General features: G+C 40.9%; 1 long non-coding RNA gene across 2 annotated transcripts in view; it reads left to right on the top strand.

Annotated features, from left to right (window-relative positions):
- Positions 1-24,182, top strand: part of LOC26514116 — a 36,819-nt gene extending 12,637 nt beyond the window's left edge. For both annotated transcript variants that reach the window (XR_006506959.1, XR_004310862.2), the window contains 3 exons: positions 359-392; positions 11,634-11,677; positions 20,455-24,182. This is a non-coding gene — a long non-coding RNA (uncharacterized LOC26514116). The remainder of the gene's footprint in view (positions 1-358; positions 393-11,633; positions 11,678-20,454) is intronic.
- The last annotated feature ends 290 nt before the right edge of the window (positions 24,183-24,472 follow it).

The following is a 24,472-nucleotide window of genomic DNA, read 5'->3' as shown; positions in this document are numbered from 1 at the left end:
ACAAAGGCAAGGGACGGGCAGCAGGGGCGATCCAGGGCCTGGGCATAGGTGAAAGGCAGCAGGAGCCAAACCGCTGACTGCTTAAAAGGTGCCATTGAAAAGCATTCCAAATTGGAGCATGACAAGTTTCAGGGGCTTGATGGATTGCCGTTGCCTTTTGGCTGCTTGACTTTCATGGGTGATGGATAGTGAAAGGATAGTTAGGGATTGCTGGAAATGGGTATGGGAATGGAAGGGGTAGGCTATCATCTTTGGCTCAAATGGGTTTCCCATATCAGACACTTTAATCTCTATAGAAAAAAAATTCAATTAACATTCAAAGACTCTAACTAATTAATTCCTTTCTTTCTATTTTCAGGTAAAGCTTGAAAGTTTAGTAATTTGTTTAAAACGTAAGTCTGACATCAACTTCTCTATAAGCCTTATTTGTTCCTCCCTGCTTGAAAAAGTATCTTAACCTGAAACTCGAGTCAGTCAAAGAAGTTAACTCCCACCCCGAGCTGCATCTTAAACTGTATCTTTTAGCCGCAGCGCCCAATTAGCCAAGAGGCATCCTTCAGATGTGCCAAGCCAACTACTAAACCAAGAAGTTGAGGCTGAGCCACTTGCTCGGACAACCCACACAATTGACAAACTGTGTGATGATGGGCGTGTTGCAAGTTCTTGTTGGTGGTTTTGGAGCCACGAAAACCAGCCAAGAGGGGGCCAGAGGTACCAGAGGCAACCGCAATGGCAGCGGCAACAACCGCCCACCGACAGCAACTTTGGCAAAAGGGAAAACAATGGCAATGCATAAATTTCAGGAACAACAACCCAAACAGGGCAACTTTTGGCCAAAAGATGAAGAGCACCAGAACGAGCCAGAGAAAAACTCATTAGGCGCAGCGCCTACGAAACATACATAAATGCTGGCAATAATATCCAACAAAATTACGAGGCTAATAACATAAATTCAGACAAAAGCGAGTGGAGTGGCATGGGGCTGGCTGACTGGGTTAGCTAACCTTTATGCAGTTTTATATCTATGAGATACGCACTGCGTAAAAGTTCATTATAATAAAGAATGCGGCTTCGGAAAGGCTATATAGAGTGGTAGTCTGGAGGAGTCCGGAGTTTGCCAACCCGCGCGCTTATCATAAATTATGGCCCAGAAATATGCGTAGAGCCAAAATGTCATAAACATAAACTAGGCGAATTAATTGAGACAGAGAGAGGTGCAGTGGACTATAGAGAGAGATGACTGCCGCGAGATATCGATAGAGCGGCTCATAAAGCCTAAAAATTATGCGTTTTTAAGTCATGACCCATCCCCAGAGGTTTGCACCTGCCTGCCCAGTACACATGGCTGGCAACGCAATAAACCGGACCACAGTATCCTCAGGTTTGCTGGCATTAGACCAACATTTGGCCAATAAGTGCGGCCACTACCTGAGATGCCAACAAATGGGCTTAAAAAAATAGGGTTTCTAAAGGTCTCTAAGCATTGAGTATCTCACGAAATATATAGAAACTATCTGGCTCCTATTTGAACCACCTCAGGTGTACATTAGTAACTGGAATTGAGATGAAGACGGTTTCGGCCTAATTGAGTTTTGAGAGCCGTTGTTACACTTCATCGCAATGGGAGTAAATTAAACTGTCATTAGTTTACCCTTTGGCATTTTTTGTCGCCGTCATGACCAGTTGACTTAAAGGTGGCTTTAGGCCCGGCCAGAACATGTGAAGTGGCGCGTTTGTTTCTGCCAGTTTTATGTTATTTTATGTGTGTACTTTTTTCTTTTTCGTGTGTCGGTCTTAAGATCTTCTATAGTTTCTTCCGACGTCTTCCCTTGCAGCCGTAATAATTTTGTAGGTTTTACGAGTGCCGCCAAGACAATTAGGCATTTGTTATGTGGCTCTGGCTCTGGCTCTGGCCAAGTGTGGGCATTTTGTTTAGCGGCTTTTGGCGCTTTGATGTGAGCAAGTGAAAAAAACTATATACATATATAGTAGAGATGAGGGGTAACCCAAAAAAAAGAGGAAAAATATAAGCAACGAACGCGCGCGCCCGCAACGAATCTAACGCCTTTTCAAATTCGGTTCTCAGCCGCATTGTTGTTATTCATTTTGTATTATTTTTTTTTGGAGATACATGGCTTTTAACTTCTGCCGGGTTGTTAGTGTACCAACACATATCGGAGATTTATTTTTCCATTATGGCATGCCGGCATCGTTGTGGGTGTCGGATGCCCTGACACAAGCCATTGGGGCATGACGGGGCCAAAAAGAAAAAAATAACTATAAAACTATGTATACAAAATACAAACAACGCCAAACAAAACCCCGAAAAAGTTTCGGGGGCTTTAAGCGGTTTAAACAGCCCAGCAGCAGCTCGTCGAAGCGGTTTAAACAGCGCGATGAGCAGACTTTTTGGCGGTTTTAACAGCCCAGCATTTTTGGGCTTAGTCAGTTTGCCAGTCAGTTGGCCAACAGCCCGAACAAAAAAGCCAAATACTTTAGCTCCGACATGGTTGCCCAGAATTCGGACGATAGTTTAGCAATTTTATAACGCTTCTAAGTTTGGCTTAAGCGGTTTTAAAAGCGCTTATAAAATTGAAAAATCGGAGTGTGTGGGCTGATAAGTCAATTACAGTTTTGGCCTTGATCGGACCCCGGGCCAAAGCGCCTTTTACCGCCACTCTAACCCCCAATGAACCGAACTACAAACTAAATATAAATCTCATCATAATGTTATAGTTTTAAAAGAAAATATTGCATAATTCTAGAGACAGACGCGAATTAATTAAATACAAAATATTCTAATTTGTTTGAGAGCTTATACGTATATATTTTGTATTTAATTCGGCTAATTAACGACACACCATAAAAATATGCCAAATGGGAAATGTTTATGATGGAAAGTCGTGGATCGTGAAACAAATTTCCCAACCGATCTTTGGATTGATCGACCGATCTAGGGCCATAAAAACAAACCCACAAAAAGCTGTTCAGAATTCACATTTTCTATAGTTTATCGTTTATAGTTTATACCCTTGGCTTTTGTTCCTAATGATTCACTTGATGTCGTGCGATGTGTGTTTTTGTTGCTGTTAATGACTTGACAGTAAAGTAGCCTACACAATTTATGGCAAAAAAAAAAACACAAAAAACATACATAATATAGGAAAAAAAATATAATGAAATAAAACGAAACTTGTCCGCCTACAATTTCTGAGTTTCCTTTCAGCTTGAGTTTGGCTGCTCCGTCTAGTTTGTGCTTTTTTTTTCACCCTGTTTTTAATTGAAACATTTTTGGCCATATTTTCTTAATGATCTGACATGACATGGCGTCTGCTTTGTGTATATCTCCCGGTTGCCTCACATCGCCCATTATAAATTCAAAGCAATTTCCACTAATTTAAGCGCGGCCAACTAACCAAATCAGATGTATCTATAAGCGGATTCTTATTTGGCTAAGAGCGTTGACTGGCTGACATTTGAATGGTTGGCGCCCGATATCCGATTCGCGATCGTTTCAGTGACATATGTGTTTCATTCATACATATGTATATACCCCCCACCCATATCATTATTATAATTTGTACCCTTTCTCTGTCGGAGTTTATTGCTGCAGCAGTTGCTGTGGCGAACGCCAACGCCTCTGGGCCACAAAAGCTGCAAATGCTGGCCACAATACCCATTGTTGTGGATACCAACCCCAACACTTGTCGTTAAAAAATGTGTTGAAAATGCTTTTTTATGACGCGAAATGAGCCGCAGTCATAAAGTGAAGCCAAAACCCAAAGCATCCAAGCCATAATATTTAGATGAATGCCTTCTAGCGAGCAACGGTTGTGTGTCTTACCACCTGGCCATCTTACCAAGAGGTGCAAGAGGTTCTTGGTTTGGTGATTTCCCAGGCGATTTAAAATACGACTGCTCTTTAGAAAATAAATAGAAGGGGAGTACGAAAATAAACCAATAAACTATTAAATTTATGAATTATTTGAACAATTATAAAGGCGGCTAATTAGGCCTTCATTTTCTCAGAAACATAATGACTTCTTTAGTGTATTGTTCCGCGAATGCAATGGCTTATACAACAATTAAGGTAATCTGAATAAATTAAACTGCTATAAGGCCAATAAAGATTTAATAAATGGGGTTCAAAAACCACTTCTCAGGTTTTTTTGCACACTTCTCAGGCTGTGAGACAACAACTCCTTTTGACTTCTGGCTTCCATTTATTTATGAATCCGCGATCAGCTTATAATACCCACTAATTGAGTTGATTTATGCAGCTGCCGCAGTTGCTTTAACCCATTCGATTTGATTCATTTGAATTTATTTAGTTTTTCATAATTTCAGCGGTCTGTTTGCTCTTCGGGCTCTTTGTCTTTATATCGCTATCAGTTTCAGTTTCGAATTAATATATATATTCGATTATATTTGAGTATATTCGAGTGTGTGTATGGGTGGGTTGGAATATATAGTATTTCTTGTCGCTAATTTTGCCTGGCCGGGCTGTCGGATTGTCGCTTGTTGTCTCGTTGTTGTGTCCACACTTGCTATTATTTATTTATGCATGCAGGGAGATGGTGTCCCAGAGCAGTGGTGGAGGTGGCTGTGCCAGTGGAAGTGGAAGTGGAGGAACAGATTGCGCGCCATGATTTATGCTTGGCACATTTTATGGCCATTTTGTTGGTAATTTATTAACAAGCTTGTTAACAACAGTCCGCTCGGCCGGCTGCGCATCGGCCGGCAGTGGGCCGGACCCGAGCCCAAAACTCCCAGACGCAGTCGCAGCCGCCGCAGCCTCCAATATGCAGATGGCCAGTAATAAGCTATAAGCCATGAGCTTTTCGGCCAGGCCAAAACCAAAAAACAACAAAAATGACCAAAGACAAAGAGGTTAAAGGCCAAAATACAGCAGCTAGACACAAAATACCAGACAGCAGGTGGCTTTAACGACCGCAATCATGCTGAATGTGCCCATGTGATGTTGAAAATGATGATGATGATGATGGAAACACTGAAAGAAAATCTTTGCTTAAATCCAAGGGTCAAAGCTTCGAGTCAGTGCAGGATGACGGCGACTTTGTTGGCTGAAACTACAGAGCCAAAGTCATGTCCATATTTATAGAAAGTTTGGCCCACACTCTCGGCTATGGAGGCCAAAACTTTGACATGCAGTTCCCGGCCATGCCAAATAGCCAAGTCCCCCCCTTCCCGACCCTTTTCAAACATGATTTGTTTGTCGAAGCGCGTGCAGTAGCCAAGCCGAGTGCCCAAGAGGATGGAGTGACTGCCACCGTCACCGTCACCGCCACCGTCGTCTCCTCAAATATTCTAAATATTTGCTAAATAATAGAGAAGACAGGCCCGTATCGTAGTCGGCACAGTGACTTGTCTTTAGTGTGTAGGCAGTGAGGCGTAGACAAACATTGGTGAAACCGTCGAACAAACGGAGAGCCAAGTCGCCGGCCAAAGCTAATGGCAGTTGCTTTGAATAGCCACGGCTATTTGCGTAGTAAAGTGTACGGACAGTATACACCCATATATATATCTATACACATAGGTATACATATATCTATAGAAGTTGGGGAAAGAGCTTCTCCTCTTGACGGACATTGATGATGGACTAGTTGGCCTTTGTGAGCTGGCACAGCTGTAGGGTAAAAGAAAGGATTTTCAGCTTTAATTTCTATTTCTATCTTTAATTTCATAAAATAAATGTCTAATGACACTTTAATTTTTAGCTTTGGACTAGAAAATATTTCTTGAGCACTTTCAATTGATCGAGTTAACTTCAATTGTGGGCCAGAGGCAGTTGATTTGAATTTTTTTTTAGCCAAGTCAGGCAGCCTGGCAGACTGGCAGCCAGGCAGCAGCAGCGCCAAGTTGTCAACTTAATTTACAGCTAACATGTGAGCTACAAGTTCGCGGCGATTGAGCAAGCGATAAAAAGTATTAATTTCATAGACCCCATGCAATTAACATAAAGTGGACAGGGAAACAGATCTCGGCTCAGCTCAGCTCGGCCCGGCCAAAAGCGAACGTGGTCATATAGAAAAAGGCTTATAAATATGCAAAACAGTTTCGATTACAAGAAACAAACTCCATCTACTTCTACTTCTACTTCTACTTCTCATACTCGTTGAGTTTGGTATTGCAGATCAAGATACATAGATATCAGCAGTACTATCGATATATCTAAGTAACGCGAATAGTTTCACTTCGTACTTGATCGATCGCAAGAGGGTTTTATGGTTTTATGGCTTTATGGGCCATTCGACGGCACGAGCGACAAACATTTTGCATTTTGCATTTGTCCAGCCCCCAGACTAGCCCCCACTCCACTAGTCCAATTCAGTTCTGACTTCTATTTGCATAATCGGTAATGAGTTTTCATTTTGTGAAATGCCACTGAGGCCATAAAAACCAAAAGCCTGTTGAATGCAGCCAGAACTAGTCTGGATATTTAAGTGCGGCCATCCAGATTCAAATCTCATGGTTTATGGACTGGATTCGAAATGGTAAAAATTACCTTATTATTTAATAATCGAATAAACTTAAACAAGTTTCCAAAAACCTATAAAAAAAATATGAATTAGTAAGTAGGGGACATTTAAGCCATTTAAGCTTTGAAAAAAAAGAATAGAAGAATAGATTGTGGGTAGTAGTCCCTTTCTAAAAGACAAAATACATAAAGAATGGCACAGGAGCCATCCAAAAATAATTTCAATAAATCGTGCTAGTGCAATAAAAGTAAATTAAACGCTTTCAGAGGCCATTGCCTGCTTGTGTCTCAATTTGCGGACTCTGAAAACTGGAATCGCCGGTGGATCCCATAAGATTCCAGCTGCCCCTGATGAGCTGCCGCAGACATGGCCCGAGGAAAGGTTAAGGAAAGGCTACGCGGAAGCTGTCTCAGAGCCAAGAAAAAACAAGAAATGCCAAAAAACACTGAAGAAGCAACAAGAGAACCCAACTTTCTACCTTCTTACTTTTTGCAGGCCCTCGGGGGCCCCAAAAAAATACAAAAACATGAAAAATTTCCAACTGGTTTTGGGACTGGGACTGGGACTGGGACCCTTCCATGTTTTATGTTTTGGAGGCGCAAATGAAATGCAAATGTTGCATGGCGTCTTATCGGAAATCTATTGACTGGAAATTTGCAACAGATAAGGCGGAGCACTATTAAGCCATAAAACGCATGCAAATGAAGGCGTTGAAATGCGCAAAACGGCCGAAAGGAGTATTCGGGGCTGGTCGACACTTCACTTAGCCAAAAAAGCCAAAAAAGCCGAAAAAGTTAAAGGGCGCAAAACCTAACGCGCTTCGTAAAGATAAAGCCAGTGCCCAGTGTCCAGTGGCGTGGGGCAGGAGAGTGGGTAGGGTCAGTGGCAGCTGTCTGTCTGATGGTCTTAACGGGGGTAAATACAACTTCGACTTCAACGAGGCCAACGGCTGACTGGCAATTAATTATGCCCAAAGTCGCTCATTCTCACTCGCTCCTCTTCCCAGCCCCTGCCAGCGCCATCGCCCCCGCCCCCTTAGATAGCAGGCATATGTTTATTTACTTAATTTACTTAATGACACACATCTAGTAGGGAGCACGAGTCAAACACAGAGAACAATAATTACTAACACGTTCCAGATGTTATTTTAGAATTTTTGAAAACCAACAATTAAGGATTTGGGATGAAGATTTCAAAGGGAAATCATCTCAAGCGAGGTATTCAAGTCAAAAATATTTAATTTTTCTCAAATAAAAGCCTATAAAATTTTTTAAAGTGCATTCACACACACAGAGTTGAACTGATGAGGTCATCGAGGGGAAGAAGAGCAAGCCATGTTTGTCTAATAAATAACATTATTAATTACCACTGCAATTAAGCATAAGTACGAGAGTAGGGAGCTCCCTCGTACCACTTTCATAGACACAAATTCAAACCAATTTCAAACTCAGAGACCCAGACACAGACAGGGACATGGACATGGACATGGAAAACAGATCCAACGCCTGCACTTGATGACCCAATTTTTGAATTTATTGAGTGATATATGAATGCATTAATCTTAGTTTATGTTTATTAGTTTGTTTATCAAATTTTATGCAAACTGAAAAAAAAAACATAAACCCGAAACTGAAACTGAAAACTGATCGCTTTCCCGAAATATAAAAGATCAGAGCTGTGATCTTCGGACCACAATTTATGATCAACTTAATACGATTTTATGTTGCTTTTATGGGATCTCGGGGATATTTATGGTCGAAGCGAAAACTTTAAATGCCATTTATTTCGGGGTTTTTTTAAGGGAACTGTTTTTTAGAAACTCTGCATCGTCAGCGCCTTAATGAATGCCTTATAAGTTCAGCAGACTCCGGGCCCTGCTAAGACAAATCATTAATCTTTAGCCGCTTGTTATTCGCTTAAATATGGCAACTGTCACGACAAGGACAAATCAGGCAAATACTATACCAACACCGACAGTGAGAAGAAAATTCTGAAAATTACAGAGCATCTACTACAAAGTCTCTCGACCGCGGGAGGGAGCATTTTAGTCAGTCTAGCCATGTCACAACGTTTAATCTTTATTAATTACAGTGAAATAATAAGTAGATCCCTCCAACGTGCACCCTTGCCTTTCTCTACCACCACCACCATCTCGGGCAAGTTTCCCCGATTCTCTACCATTTCTCAGTCCTTTCTCGGGCAATGTCAGACGCACCACCGTCTGATTAATGCCGGGCTAGTAGAGCCAAACGAGCAAACAAGCCACAAGCAGCGCTACGGAAAACTTTTAGAAATGCACTTAAAGAATAGTTTTAGCATCTAGATATTATTTAAAAAAGTTTTATTAGACTTCCAAAGGGGTTTAGACAACAAAAACACTAGGAAATGGCCTTATACCTTATTTCTAAAATACATAGAAATTCACAAATATTATTTTAAGTGTCCTGTGTCGAGGCTCTTGCATGTTCTCTGGTGGGGACAGTATTCATTAACGCTGCCTCGTTGGGGCGAAGAACTCCCCAATTTGTTTGGTACCAAAAAGAGCTCAGCGGGTGTGAGACAAAAGAGTGGAAAACCAACAAAGAAAAGCCGGAAAAAAGGCAGGAAAAAGTGCGGGGGAAAACGCAAATTAGATAGCAGCATGTGCAGGGCAACCATTTGATCCTTTTTTTAATGGCCAGGACGGAACGAAAACGGTCGGGCTAAAACCGTGCCACGCCTAATTACGCATCTAATCAGGAGAGTGGTGACCCCGACACGCCGTTTTTGTGACCTCACCGATTTCCGAGGAAGAGGAAACATCTGGCAGAGTTAGTGAAAACTTGTGGCTTGTCAATCAGCCGAAAGCTGTTCAAATATTTAAACAAAACCCAGCCTCGCTCTTAGCATCGCGTATTTGCACTTCAACTTAGCTTAGACAGCGAATGCAAATGCAACGAATTCAAATAAATTCAGCGGCAAACAGGCCAGGATAGGACGGACCAGGACAGGACAATTAAATATGCGCATAACTGTTGATAATCATCGAATCAATATGCTGACAATTTTCTCACGCATTCGCAAGACTCGGGAGATACACACAGAGATAGATATTCAAATGAGTTGCATCCCAAAAAAAGACAAGGACCCAGGACGAGGGTTTATCATCATCATCATCATCCTCATCTGAGCCGTTTTTAGCTACATCATGATGCTGACATCAGCTCGAGCGGCTGAAGTCAACAAGGAGGGTTTCTTCCGAAAAAAAATGAAAAATAAAAACCGATTTGTTCGGCCAAGAACCCAAACCCTTTCCTCTCTAACACAAAAAAAAAGGATTTGTAATTTGAATGTTAAATAGCAGCAGCCACAGCTCTCATTCCATCCCTCTTGCCAGTTCTCTAAATTTTATTTACTGCTGAATTAATTTTTACTTTTCTTAAAACGCGAAAGGATTTGCCTGTTTGCTTAGGGTCTCCTTTCCATTTCCATTTCCATTTCCATAGCCATTTAATACAATTCGATGCGCGCCGCCTTTCAAGTCTCTGGGAAGAATCTATAGAAAAAAGTCTATTAAGAAAACGATTTGGTTCTTTATTCCTTCGATTTCTTCTTTAAAGTTTCGCTCGCTGCGTAATGGCAATTGACAGGAGCAGTCATATGTAAATCTCGGGGTGTGGCAGTATCGTAGTTGCCACCAGCTGCCGCTCGCCGGTCTCCGATTTCAGATCCCAGTCAAGAAACCAAGGGCGCAATTAAAAGGGGCGAAGGAAAAACATGTTTTTCTCTATTATTTAACGGTTTTCAGTTTTCGGGAAAAACATGGGAAAGACATTATGGAAATGGGCTGGAAAAATAATGGAATAAATAACCCAAAATAAATGTGAATATGTTGACTGAATAATGAATAAAATATGCATTCAAATTCAAAGATGTTTCTTAAATTTAAATTAAGAAAGTCCCTAGAGAGAACTCATCAGTAAAGTATTATTTTAATCCTTTAGAAATAGAGAGTTTCTGTAAGCCAAGCCCATATCCTTTTGGCAAGAATTATTACCTTTTTTATATTTGATTTCCTTGACTTGAATAGACAGCCCAGCCCAGCCCAGCCCAGCCCCTTGGCAAACCGCTTAGAAAACGTTGATTGCATTCTGAAAGGGAGTAGAAAGTGCTGAATTGCAGTAATAATACTGCAACCGATATCGATATATGCCATTTGATTTGCATAATTCTGCACACAAACAGAAACAGAAGAAGACCCCACCCGTGTTCGGAAAAAAACGACGTATTGACAGGACTAGGGTTTCGGCCAGAAGCGGACTGGGTTAGGGTTAGGGTTAGGGAAAAGAAAGAGACACCAAGCGGCTTAAGCTGCAATACAATCGGCGCGCCCTTCTCGGCTGTCTGTTTGTGTTTTTGCAAATTCATCGATAATTGGCAATTTGAAATGGCAACAACAGTGCCAGGGCAGATACAGGGGTTGCTTTCGGCTTTCGACTTTCGAGAAAAACAAACCCAGCCCATATCCATTATTGACTTTGGCACATTTGAAGAGCAAGAGAGAGAGCGAAGGACCCCCGGATTCAGGACCCTCTAAAGACCCTGGCTCGTGTCAAGGGCGCATTGCAAAATTTGTGCAAAGAAAAAAGAAAACAATGAAAATAATAATACAAAACGAGTCTTCGCACAATAGATAATGACTTAATGACACTTTAATTGTAAACAAGTTAATTCGGGCCATTGATGGCCAGTCACAACCAATTATCGCATCGATTCGAGCCGAAAACGGTGGCAGCAATTAGTGTCAGATATTAAAATTGCCAAAACAAAGCTGAATTATAATTATTATCGCAATGGAAACCAGATTGGTGGCTCATAAATTCGAGACGAACTCCTCGCTTCTTTGCCGAGATGAGAAATTAATGGGCCATGTCTGACGGGCAAATGTTTTCGATTTGTTTAAACAATCTTTGTGAATATTTGTTGCTGTTCCCCATGTCCGTCGATTGATGGATGTGTCTTTTCACACAAGATATCGCACAGAAAAGATATATCTCGCAATCAGTAGAGAGTAGAAATTAAGTTTTTCTCTCCTACATATATTCTCACAAAAAATTGCTAAAAAAATGTATTTCTTTATTATTCTACTTACAGGGGACGAAGAATGACTGAAAACTATGACTTCTGTGGCCCCCAAGGTAAGAAACTTGGCCAAAAAAGGCCAAGCATAAAACTTACGAAACAAAACAAACACACATATTGCAACTTTTACTTTGAATCTGAGGGCTCTGGGCTCTGGGGTCTGGTCTGGTTGGGCCGGAGCCCGAGCCGGAGCCCGAGGTCGGTCCGCTTTCAAGTTTCGTTTTTTGACAGCTGCTGTCAAATGCTGAAAGGCAGCCCCAGCTCTTGGGGCTCCCCGTTCGGGTAGAAATCTAAAACAAGTCACACACGAAAAGAGTCGAGTCGAGGCGAGTCGAAGTGAAATCAGAATCAGGCTTCAGTCTCGGTCTTTCGGGCCCAGGGCCTATCGCCAAAACATCTCTATAGCACCACACATATGTACCTATGGCCACCAAACAGCAGCGGTCAAGGTGATAGAATAATGCAAATAAATAGAAAAGGTATATATTAAGTGCTACCATTTTAACCTGGAGCGTATTGATGCACACCTTGTGGCCCAACCATGTTCCTTAACCTTCTTCCTCTTAAAACAAGAGAGAGGCAGTGAAAAAACAATGAAAACATTTTTATAGTTTTCATGCACGAAGTCCACGAAATGAAAAATTCTACAATTTAAACTGACATTTAAATTGATAGTTCAAGAGATGCACACGACAGATACGAAGGGAGAGAAGCCGAACCCACAGATACACAGATATTTTCCAGTACTCGCAAACATGTGAGCTCTGTACCCGAGTATCTGAATCTATGAGCTATATATGCTGGAATGCATACGTATAGTTGTTGTTCTTTTTTTTCTATCTGTGGCTTGAGCAACTTCTGCTTCTGATGCTGATAACAAAAGCCACAAACGAAAAACAATTGCCGAGCGAGGAATTCTGAAAAATATCATCATTATTATGATGACTAACCGAGAGCTGTTGTGGTTGAGCAGCCCCTCGGCCGCGATGATGGGAAATGTTTGCAGTGATAGGCCAGGGTCAGACATCAAACCACAATGAATAGGAATACTTTTAAAACCTCCAAGAGACTGTCAGGTGCACTGAAATGTTACTTAGAAAACATTTTCTAAAAGGCTCCTACAGTCAGAGCAACTATCTCACCAGCAACAGATCCTCCGAGCGACACTGTCAAGTGTTATATGTGCGTGTTCGCTATCGCCCAAGTGCCGCAGATGGAGATACAAAGATACATAGATACACAAGCCATCCATATATGTGTATGTATACACTTATAATGTATGCCTGGCGAGTGGAGCATAGATTGGGCTACGGCGCTAATCTTATAATTAGCATTCCTGGCAGATAACAACAACAAGAACAGAGTCAGTGACAGGCGGTGGCTGAACGTTGACTGCTGCTGACTGCTGACTTGGACTACAAATAACAAACAAGTTGCAATTACAGCAGCAGCAGCAACAGCAACAGCACTCGACTGTTAATCGGGTTGCATGATAACTGCACATTAATTAAAAAAATAAAGAAAGAAAGAGCGAACGTGGGGGGAAATTACAGATCCAAGCTAATACATTTATGAAACGAAACGAAACCGAAAGAGTGCTAATTGAATTATTGCAGCAAAAAAGTTTGTTTGCTTCGTGTGTTGCCATTTCTGGTTGCACATTTAATTGCGCCACTCCCTCAGGCCTCAAGCCTCATGCCCCATTGCCCCATGCCGTAGACCCTCCTGCCACCGAAAACCCTTTCCAGCATATTGCTTTCGTTTCCAGGAAGACCCTCAAATGCCCAGACAGAGCCAGACTCCATTCTAACGGTAAGCAGTTATAACCAAACCCAAAATACCCCGAAAAAGTCCATTAATGGAATGGGGGAGGTACACTGCTAAAATATCTGATTAAAAAATAAAAATGTTTAGACATCAAGGAGATACATCTTTTGAAAGTAATAGAGTTACTGGAATGAATAATATGTATTTTGAATATTTTTATTATAATCTTTTCTCTCACTGCATAAAACAAGACCCAAGTTCAATTTCTTCTCGTTTTTTGGGGGCAATTCATAAACCGAAAATAAAACACAACAGAATACTGAAAAACGGTCAAGCTCAGTTTTCAATTGCTTCGGGCCTCGTAATCCGAGAGCATGTATGGTATGTCCCAGACTGTTGGCTGGGCGGGGGATATTAGGCCAAGCTGCGGGCTTAGTCACTTTTTGGGTAATGTCCTCGAACCATATTAGTTTTCAAGTCCTCTTGCTGATATGACGAGCTACCCGAAAGATACAAAATGCAAACAAAAGCAAACACCACGCCACACCACAACACACAAAGTATCTGTATCTGCAAGTGCACGCAACTCGGTGTGGTATCTGTATCCATTTCTAGGGCCAGAAGGCGGCTCAGACATTTCAACAGCATGTCGCTTCATTTAAGTTTTTTGCATCAATGCACTCGTGACAATTTGTCATAAAAAACGTAGAACGGCCAACTGGTCAGCAGCAGAAGAGGGAAACAACTTTCATTCCCAGTTCAGTTCAGCGAAGTTAAGGCCTAATTTTGGGGAACACTGGAATGTATTTTAGACAGTCTGATTAACTCTAATCGGTGTGGCCATCTGGCACCTAAGCATATTCGATTCTAATAACTCGCTTCCCATTAATCGGACCAATAAAAAGCTAATTGCATGAATATAAAAGGCATCTCTCGGGCTAATCATCTCTGGACCATATTGGGGGGTCAACAGCACCCCCTGTGGCGATACTCGAATTAAAAATAACCAAATCACCTGCGGTGGAGCCCCGCCTCCACCTCAAATGTCAGTTTTGTGATCACTTAAACGCTAACGCATCCATATTTATATAATTCATTTTTAAATATTTTTCAAGTCACACAAAAGCGAGGCAGGCGCACTCAAAACATATATTAAATATCAACGATTTTACGATGCATAATGGGAGCGGAGGGAGCTGAGAACTGAAGGTGGATTTTTATTACCAATAATTTTAAAATTTGTTGCCTTGCTTCTGAGGCTGCTCCACCAGAAGCGTCAGCGTTGAGCGTTCAGCTTCTGCTTCGGTGGACGGGTGCAAGCAACTTGTTATAAATATAAACACAGATACTTATGAACGCGCATATAGAACGTGCATACTCATATCCATCGGAATATATATATATATATTCTGATATATATATAGAAACGTATGCACGGGCATGTGTGCAAGTGAATTGATTGTAAAGCTGCCCGACCGACCGAGCGACGCGATTATTTACGGTTTATTTTCAACACTTCAAAAATAAACGCACATATACGGAGGGGTACGGCGGGCGGAGGATCTGAACGAAAATTGGAGAAAGGGGAAAGTACTCTCTGTCTCTGTCCCCCATTTGAAACAAAAATATTGCATACTAATTTTAATACATAACACGCGGACGACTTTGAAGGTAGCCAAAAATATCAAGAAATATACATATATATATTTTTTTTTGGGGGGAAAGGGCCGAAAAGTGTCAGGCGAGTTTTCAGGTTTTTTTCTTTTTTTTGAATTTTTGTTGGCAGGTGGAATGAACCTGCTGAAGATGCAGCGAATGCATTCATATTTCAATATTTTTGTTGTTTCTTTTCACAAAAATAGAACCGACTGAGCGGTACGATACTAAGAGGAAAGAAATAGACATACTACCCAGAGGCATACAGAGTAGAGAAAAAAAAACACTAAAAATTAATTTCCACATAATTTTTATGAGGCAATTACTCATCGACACTCTCTGCTCTCGTTTCTTCTTCCCCCAAAAAGATATTTATAAACTGCGATACAAAATCGCAGAAACTGACAAAAAAAAAAGAGCGAAAAATGAATCAATGAAACACCATGGCGTATGCGTAATTTTAATAATAGCTCATTCATAGAGGGTAGGAACTCTGCTAACCCCGGCCAAAGGAGGTCGAGTGACACAACTGCCCAAACAATTTCTAATGGTTATTAGTACAGTGCTGGTCATAACACTGTTTTTACACTAAAATAGCATACATTTTAGGTGGGATTCTTGTTAGAATGAAACGCACTGTTGGCGCCATAACGCATATGCATATTATTCCCATCATTACGCCCCGGCCACTCCCTCCTAAGTGTCTTAATAGGTGAAATGTGCTTTAAACTGCATATTATTATAATAATTCATTCTGTCATTCTGTATTTTTTTCTAAGCCATACCCGCCCGATGGTGTAATTATTTGGAAATGCTTTTTAAGCGATAATTGCCGGTGGCACCATACGTTTTTAGTTTCAGTTTCAGTTTCTGGCTTTCTTTTTGCCTCACTGGCTGTATGTAGTTCTTTCGGTTATTTCTTTTTTTCGTTAGCTGGGTTTGTCAAATTATACAACATTTATCATCAATTATCGCAGAGTTGTTGGTGTTGTTTTTTGGTGGGAGAGAATGATTATTCTAGGGCCGAGGCACACGCAACATCGCAACATGCTCGCCGGCGACATCGTGTCATGAAATTGAATAAGCGAATGACGTGCTGACTGCCAGTTGAAAGTACTCTGGACTCTAACCACAAAACGCAGTTTAAATGGAAGCCATTCCAGGCTCTACATATACATATATGACATTTCATGCCAAAATGCAGACAATTGTCAATTGTAACAACTACACCCCTTTTTTCCACATGTTCTAGTAGCTTTACTTTACTTTTTATTTTCTGCTCCCTCTATATAGTCACATACCTACGATACGAATACAAGAGAAACTTGTGGGCCAGGGACCAGACCACATGCTAAACGAATGTTGACAAACAATTATTATTTTATTATTATTTGTTTGTCTGTTGTCTGAAAATTCCCTATCGCTATACTCTCTCTTTCTCTTTTCCGCCACTAAACCTATCTGCTCCGGTTCCGTATGTCTATCTATCAGTCTGACAGTTAGTTTGCATGACTTTCACAGATACTCGCACACAGACAGATACAGATACAGATACAGATAGAGATACTTTTTACACTCATACGCCAGGCAGCGTCAGTTGTCGTCAGACCGTCTGCCGGGTCTCGTCTGTTTACTTTGTCTAACTGCTATTTGTAATACAATTCATGTTTTTCTGTTGATTATTTTATTATTATTTTTTTGTTTTTGGTTATTGTTTGGGCCAAAATCTTCACATGCAACACATTCGCGTCTAAAATTAACTAAAGCAAACAGAGACAGGAGTGTGGCGGCAAATAAACAAACTCTGACAGTTGCAAATCAAGCGCTAAAATATTTGCCACAATTTCATTTCATTTTTTCCGAGCCCGGTAATTGTGGCGAAATATTTAATGAAGTTCTCTGGGCTGTCGAGTTGATTGCTTTTGATTAAATGGCTGTCAGTTGGGCCACTGACAGGGTTACCTTCTGACAAAAAATACTTTTCAATGGGTTTTTTTGGCCAAATGGAAAAGTATCTGAAAAGTAATGGGGTTACTTGGAAAGTGCAACTGCATCTCTCTGCATATCTGATCCATATTTCCCAACATATTTCCCCTCTCTGCTATCCAGCTGGAGCATAACTAATAACTTAATTCGATTCGGGGAAATGGGCGGCCAGTCTTCTCAGCCACATTGGAGTGTATCTGAGCCCAGAAATCTAAAGCTTAATGGCTCATTAAAGCGAGAAGAGCGAGCTGTTTCTATCTTTCTTCCCTCTGCATTTTTTATTACAAATTTATTGTTGGTGGTAATATGAATAAAAATGAAAATGCAACGGGGGCTGAGTGTGTGTTTGTGTGTGTATCTGTGAGGCTGCTAATTATGCATGCCGCATATGCAGCGCGCTCACGATGCGTTTGCATTAGAAAAACGGCAGCAACAGGCTGCTTATGCAATCCGACCAGAGAAGAGGAAAAATAAAATACAAAACAAGGAAAAAAAAATTATAATAATAATGCAGCAACAGCAACAGCAATAGAGCAATGGAGGCAACAAATTCAAGAAGGGGCAGGATGGGGCTAGGCAGGAAAAAAGATACAAATACGAAAGTTGCAATAATGGCAAACGAACCGAGGCACGCAGTTGGCCTACGAAATGAGCATTTCACATCGTGTGAATTTTAATTAAAGCAACGCCGCCAACAAAAGCAACATCCCCAACATCAACATCAGCAACTGCAACTGCAACTGCAACTGAAACTGCAACCAAAGTTAGACGCACTAAGTTGGCTAAAACCAATCCCCATCCCCCCACACTCTTACCTTCTCATCGCTCAGCGAGCTTACTGCTTAATTAAATGCAACATATGCCGCTAATTAAATTTATGTGCCCGTCGCAAACTTTGATTATCAAAAATTATTTATGCAAAATCTCTGACAGGAAATACCTGCAACTGGCAGTGAGCAGCGAGTTGCGCGGAGCAACCTGCAACCTGCAACCTGCAACCTGCAACCAGCAACCTGCAACAGGCGATGCATGGCTTGATAAGCCCACAACCAAAACAGCAACACACACTACACTATACTATAGTATAGTATAGTATATTGTACCATAAACATCAACGGTAGCTGGCTGCATCGACAACAAAGCTTGGCTTAATTTAATTGTACATAGTTTTTGGTTGCATATTTAATTATGCTGCGGCAATGTTGCAGTGTTGTGGCGGCTTTGATTTAATGAGCCAGTCGCTGGTTAATTTACAGAGGAAGCCAATCAAGTGGCAAGTCCATGGGGGAGAGGATTACCCAATTGATTATCGGCCAAATGAGTTTATAAGTCTTTAAAAGAACTATTCGATTAGTCAGTGTTCCTGAATGACACTTTCTCTCAATGACAACAACTTTGTGGGCCATTTGCATTTGTGCAATGTCTATATAGAAGTGTATATAGTGTTTGTATGGACAATGTGTGGCAAACACTTGCACTATGCGCATAATCGACCAGGGAAACCTCTTACATATTTATTTATTGTGCCAAGGCGACTGACTTGCCGGCAAACGAGGCGGAGTGACTCACTAGCCGATTAGAGTCCACCACGAAAGCTGATGTCTTCATGACTTTCAACTGATGTTGATGGTGATGTTGGAATTTGATTCATTAAATTAAAATTAATGTGTATTTACGCGCCATTCTACAGAGAGCCAGAGCCAGAGCCAGTACGGGCCTGGCCAAAAGTATTGCCAACCGAGCATAAATTACAATATATTACCAGCGGGCACTCTGTTTAAAATTAGCCACACTGCGAATGCAGAAAACAACACGATTAGCTGAGAGATATGTTTATTTTTTTGTCTGAATTATATCTGCAGCAAATGGAATACGTTTCCCTCGTAATTTAATTAACTTGCTGAGGCCAGAAATTCGATATTGTTGATGGCTTTGCATCTGACACTTGATTGACAGCAAATGGCAAAAAAAAATAAAAATAAAAAATAAAACCAAAATGCCTAATGGAGTTCACAGATTTGTTTGGCCACAAACTGGTTTTCTCGCCAAAATGCTGGGAAAATAGTTTCAAGCTCAATAAGAGCCTGATAACAGATCTACAAGTAAATCAATATTTTTCTTATAATTTTTTTTTCGATTTTTTTGTGGCCTCGCTTTCAGGTACTATAATTAAGCGATTGTGGCGCGGCGATTGGGAAATTAAAAGCGTTTTAACAGCGATTTTTGAGCGATAAGATGATCGGCATGGGCCAAAGGAGAAACGAGACTAAAACTATCCGCTAACTATAAAGCTAAATAACTAACTAAATGTGTAACAAGCGCGACAACAAAACAAACAAAACTATTACATGCCACGAGATAGAGATAGAGTGTAGCCTACATCTGCTCCCTAGTCTGTGTGTTTTTTCATTAGAAATGCCAATTGCACGTAATACGTCAAATGTTTTGTGAAATTATTTTTAATGAAATGTTGTGTCATTAGGCGGCAAGGCAGGCCGGTAGGTAGGGCACGAGAGCACTGAACACACAGAAAAATACAAAAATACTTAAGAGGGGCGCGTCTGGTCAGCGATTAGGTCTCTCTCTCCTGCCCATTGTTGGTTTTGTTAATTTAGCTAAAAGTCCATTAAACGTTATAGTTCTTATGGATACTGGTACTGGGTACTGGTGCTATTAACGTAATTGTTTATAAGGCACCCGGGGACCTCTCCTTTTTACACCTTATGCTCTGGCAGCCCCATCAATAGCCGTAATTATTATGATGTGTGACATGCAGCCGGCCAGGTCATTATCATTATGTCCAGGGACAGAGAACAGACAACTGTCCTTGATGATGATGATAATGATGATGGGAGCAAAACAGATTTCTCTCCAGATCTTGATCTTCCCAGCAAAATATTTTAATTTTTTCTTCGAAAAAATTATACTCAAAAGAGGGATATTTTATGTGGCCTATACCCCAATAAAATTGGCACACAGCTATACGATTTTAGTATCTCGACCTTAGTCTGAAGATCAAATAAAATAATCCAGTCCATGACTTTTTTTTAATAGATGGCCCATAAAATCTTAGGCCATTTAAGATCGTTTTATGGCCGATCGCTCACACACCCAGAATGGGGGCAGGTTCATCGACTCCCACAGGAACAGGGCCGCGCCCCAAAACACTTTCTACCTCCACTTGTCAACACCCATCCCTCGGACCATCAAATGGCAAAAAGGGAGTGAGCTCACTTCATTTTTATTGCATTTTAGCAACGCTTACTTTCGAACAATCCATTCGACTCTTCATCCATTCGAGCCATCTACCCCCTTAAATGCCTCACTTTACTTAAGCAAACTGATTTTTATCATCGCTGCCGTCGCCTCGTTTTATGAGCATCATCAAAAACTAATAAAAACTCAATGCGTTCTTTATTTGCAGGCGAGTCGACTCGAGTTGAAAGTGGAAGTCAAACCCTTGGAATTGAAAACGGATGGCGGATGGCGGATGGCGGATGGAGGACGGTGGAGATCCCCCGGCAAATGGCAACATGTTGCACATGCACTCGCCAAAAAGCAATTTGCATACAAATGTTGCCAAGGCACTTCACATACTGCACAATCACGGTGTTGGTGAGAGGGGCGGGATGGTGCACCAGGGGGCGGGCGGTTGTTGCAGCGGAAAAGGGGTAAAAGCCGCTTCATAATTTGATATTAAACATGCACGCGTCTCCCCTCTGGCCCAACTTGTAAATTTGCAAATTGCTAAAATGCATGACAGGAACAAAGGCAACGTTCGGGGGTGGCCGGGAGGGGGGCAGGACACAAGACTGGGCAGCTGCGTGAATTTGCATTTACATGAAGGAACCGCAGGACGGGAAAGGACCACAAAAAGTTACCCAAATTCAGCTTCAAAAAAAAAAAGAAATAAAAGAGAACTCTGCTCAATTGACTTTCAATTGCAAAATAAACAGAGTACACTGGGAGAAATATTAAAGGCGTTAAGGTAGAATTATTAAGAAAGGTAGAAGATTATCTAAAAACTATTATTTTTGTGATAAAACCTACTACTATTTCAAGATACATGACTTTTAGTTTATTTTCTCCCCCCAATTTTTCTCCGTGCCTTTTGTCCAAGACAAAAGACAAACCCAAATGAATTTATTTTCCGTTTTATTCTCAATCTGCTTTTTGTCCGTCATATGATTGACATGCTCGATTGAACGATTGAACGAGGGGAGTGGGCTCTTTGGAGAAGCGATCCACATATCGTTTATTTTTGGCGGCAAGTGTTTGCCTTCGATTTGCAAGTTTTGTTAATACTGCACTCGAAGCTGCCCCGGAACACCTCAACTGGAGAGGATCTCTCCAGTTCTTTAATAAGCTTCAAAAATAAAGAAGAGAAACACTTTTTTATATCAGATTTGTACACGCAATAATAACACACATATACTACATAATGTGTGTAGTGTAGTGTAGTGGCCTGTAAGGGGGTACCTTTGTAAATCATATTTATGAGACATTTCCCTTCGCTGGAATAAAAAAACATAAAAATAAAAAACAAAATAAAACATGGGAATGTTAAGTAGGCACGCAATGTGCGAGTGAGATGGCCTGAAAATGCGTCAACTCGCACTCTCTCTCTCTCGAGCCACCCAATTTCCCAGCCCCCACCCCCACAGAAAAGGGGGGAAAACAATAATCAATAAGTAATACCCGCCAGAAACAGAAACTAAAAAGAAAGTCACCCTCGTTTTTCCCATTTCCCGCCCCCTCTTTTTCTCTCTCTCTGTCATATGTGTGGGTAGTTCATAACTTTTCTCTCTTGATAGCCCATGTGTGTGCGTATGTGTGTGGGTGTGGTGGTTTTCTTGGCCCGCTCCTCGCAGGACTTCCGGCGTTTGACAGCCATGTTTGTCCTTACCACACACACACACACACACACAAGCTCACATGATTGTAGGCGTCGCCATGTGGCACCCCAAAAAGTGTGCCACTAACTTTTGTTTTTTTGGCCAAAAAAAGAAAACCTAAAAGAAGTTGGTCTGCTGACACAGATCGGCGTGGGAACGAGCGAGATAAGCGGCATGAATGAGCAAATTTCGGACTCACCTACCTGCCTTCTAATAATTTTAACACTTTTATGATGGCCTTATAGGCTTACTAATATGAAGCTTACTTCTAAAACCCTTATTTTTTTGCTAAAAAAAAAAGAGAAAACCAATTTAGGCCCAAACTGATTTATTGTTAAAAATTTCATTGAAATTCATGAGGCTTTCGGGATGGGCCTCTGAAAAAAATAAAGGGCGTGGCCCAAGCGTGTAGCTGCTCCTACGCAATGTCCAAGATTTATTTGAATGGAACGAAGGGAAATTTCAATATTTTCCGAATTTCTATAATAGAAAAGGAGGAACCATAACCATAACCAGAGTCTGGAAAAAAAAAAAATATATAAAAGAAATAATAATAAATAGAATTCTGTGGGGAGATTATGAAAAGAGCTGTTGATGTATGAATTGTATGGCCCTCTCATAAATCTAGGGGCCCTGTCAAGGTGTCCGAATACTTTTGTTAATGTCTGTATGTGTGTTATGAGTGTGTGGTGTTCAAGTGGCAGTCATAAATTTGAAATTTATGTTCATCTCTCGTTTGGATTTCGAATGCCATAGTTTTTTTACGTTTTTGGTAAAGAGAACCTGCCCCACAATAAAAAAAAAAACTCTTTCCTCGCTTGTTAATTAAATGCGATTGCATCATCGCATCATCCATCTGTATCTATTCTCTCTTTTTTTAATATTTTTTTTTTTTTTTTTTTTTAAATTTTATCAAGCTATGACTGGACAGAAATTGTCGCTAATCGCTCCTCATGTACCTTAAGACATGGCGCATTTGTCTTTGTCTTTTTTCGGCTTTGCCGGCTTTGACACATTTTTCTTATGAATTTTCTGTATTTTTCCTCTCAAATTTATTTTTTTAGTATTTTGTGGGATGTTTGTTCTGGCCGCCAAAATTGCTTGTCGAGCATTTGTTGGACATGTTTTTGTACTTTTGCTGAACATTTTAAGCAGATTCTCAGCCACACTCAAAAAAAATAAATAAAAGAAAAATAAACCAAAACCGTTAAAACATAAAAATCAACTCTTTAGAGCTCATTAAACAACAGTGAGATACTCACTCGCTGGCTGGCAAATAAAAAAGCCAAAAGTTGACCTTCAAAAACGCACCGAATTCAAATGGCAGCTCAGCGAAGCGAAAATCGCCAACAAAAGTCAGAACTTGGAGCTTGGAAACAGGTTGTTCCATATCCCCCCCTCTCTCTCTCTCACTCTATTGTTAACTTTTTTATGCTTTTTTCAAGCGGAAAGAACCAAAATAAAAAAAAAAAAAGAGAAAATATATGTAAAGTTGAAACAATTTGCTGTGCGATTGCATTTTAACGATTATTTACGATCAAAAGTGAGTGAGTTTGCGGTGAGTTGGCAAGTGACCTTGTGCCGCTGCACTTGACACGTGCCAGAAATTGATAATGAGAGGGGGCTTTAAGGTGTTAATCACACTCTGGGCCAGGCAACTAAAAAAAAACAACCAAAAAAGGCGCCAAAAAATAATATTATAATCATAAATGGTGCTACGCTGATTTCTTCTTTTTTAGGAGTATCTACATATATATTTCTATTTTTTTTCTTTGAAGCTTTAGCTCTCCAGCTATAGTTGTTGTTTTTGTTGTTGTTGTTGCTGGTGGGGCACTTGAAAAGTCGTGTGCGAGTTGTTGTTTACTTTTTCGGGGGGGGCTTCGTCGGCCTTCGCTCGTGAGTCTTACGGTAAATATGAAAACCAACAGAAAAAAAAACTACGCTCGTCGCGCGTATCTAGATAAATATCTGTGAGATACACTTGAGGCCAGGCCAGCAGCTACTGTATGTACGCACGGCGACTGCGAACGCTGGCAGCGACGCCAGCAGAAGGGGTTTCTAAAAATTGGGTTGGGAATTATAGAGCTTGGAAGAAGTGATCATCAGAAATGTATCTTTCAGTTTTCTTTTTGTATCTTTTTTGAGATTGCGCAACTGGGAATGAGGTCTATATACCTCAGCCCTTATCTGATCTGTAGAATCGTCTGTATCTGCTATATTTATGACCGCTGTTGCCCCGCTTATATCTCTGGGCTTGCCGTTTTCTTCTGTTTTCATTTTTATTTTTTTTTTTCATTCTTTTTCCAGAGAAGCCAACGACCAAGAAGCAGCAACAACGACGCCGCACAACAACAATCGTAAACAGATCATCGAACTCCGTGCTGCCACAGTGTTGTTGTTGTTGTTTCTGCTGCTGCCGCTGCTGCTGCTGCTGCTGCTGTTGGCCTTGAAGTGCTCTGCCGCAGTATTTTCGAAAATATTCGTATGCCTGTTTTTGGAGCTAACTTTTTAATTGTTTCATTAATTAAAAGCCGCTTTCAGTGAGAT

The sequence above is a fragment of the Drosophila ananassae genome, chromosome 2R (genome assembly GCF_017639315.1).
Source record: "Drosophila ananassae strain 14024-0371.13 chromosome 2R, ASM1763931v2, whole genome shotgun sequence".
Lineage (NCBI taxonomy): Eukaryota > Metazoa > Arthropoda > Insecta > Diptera > Drosophilidae > Drosophila > Drosophila ananassae.
This window is presented reverse-complemented; position numbering and strand designations above follow the sequence as displayed.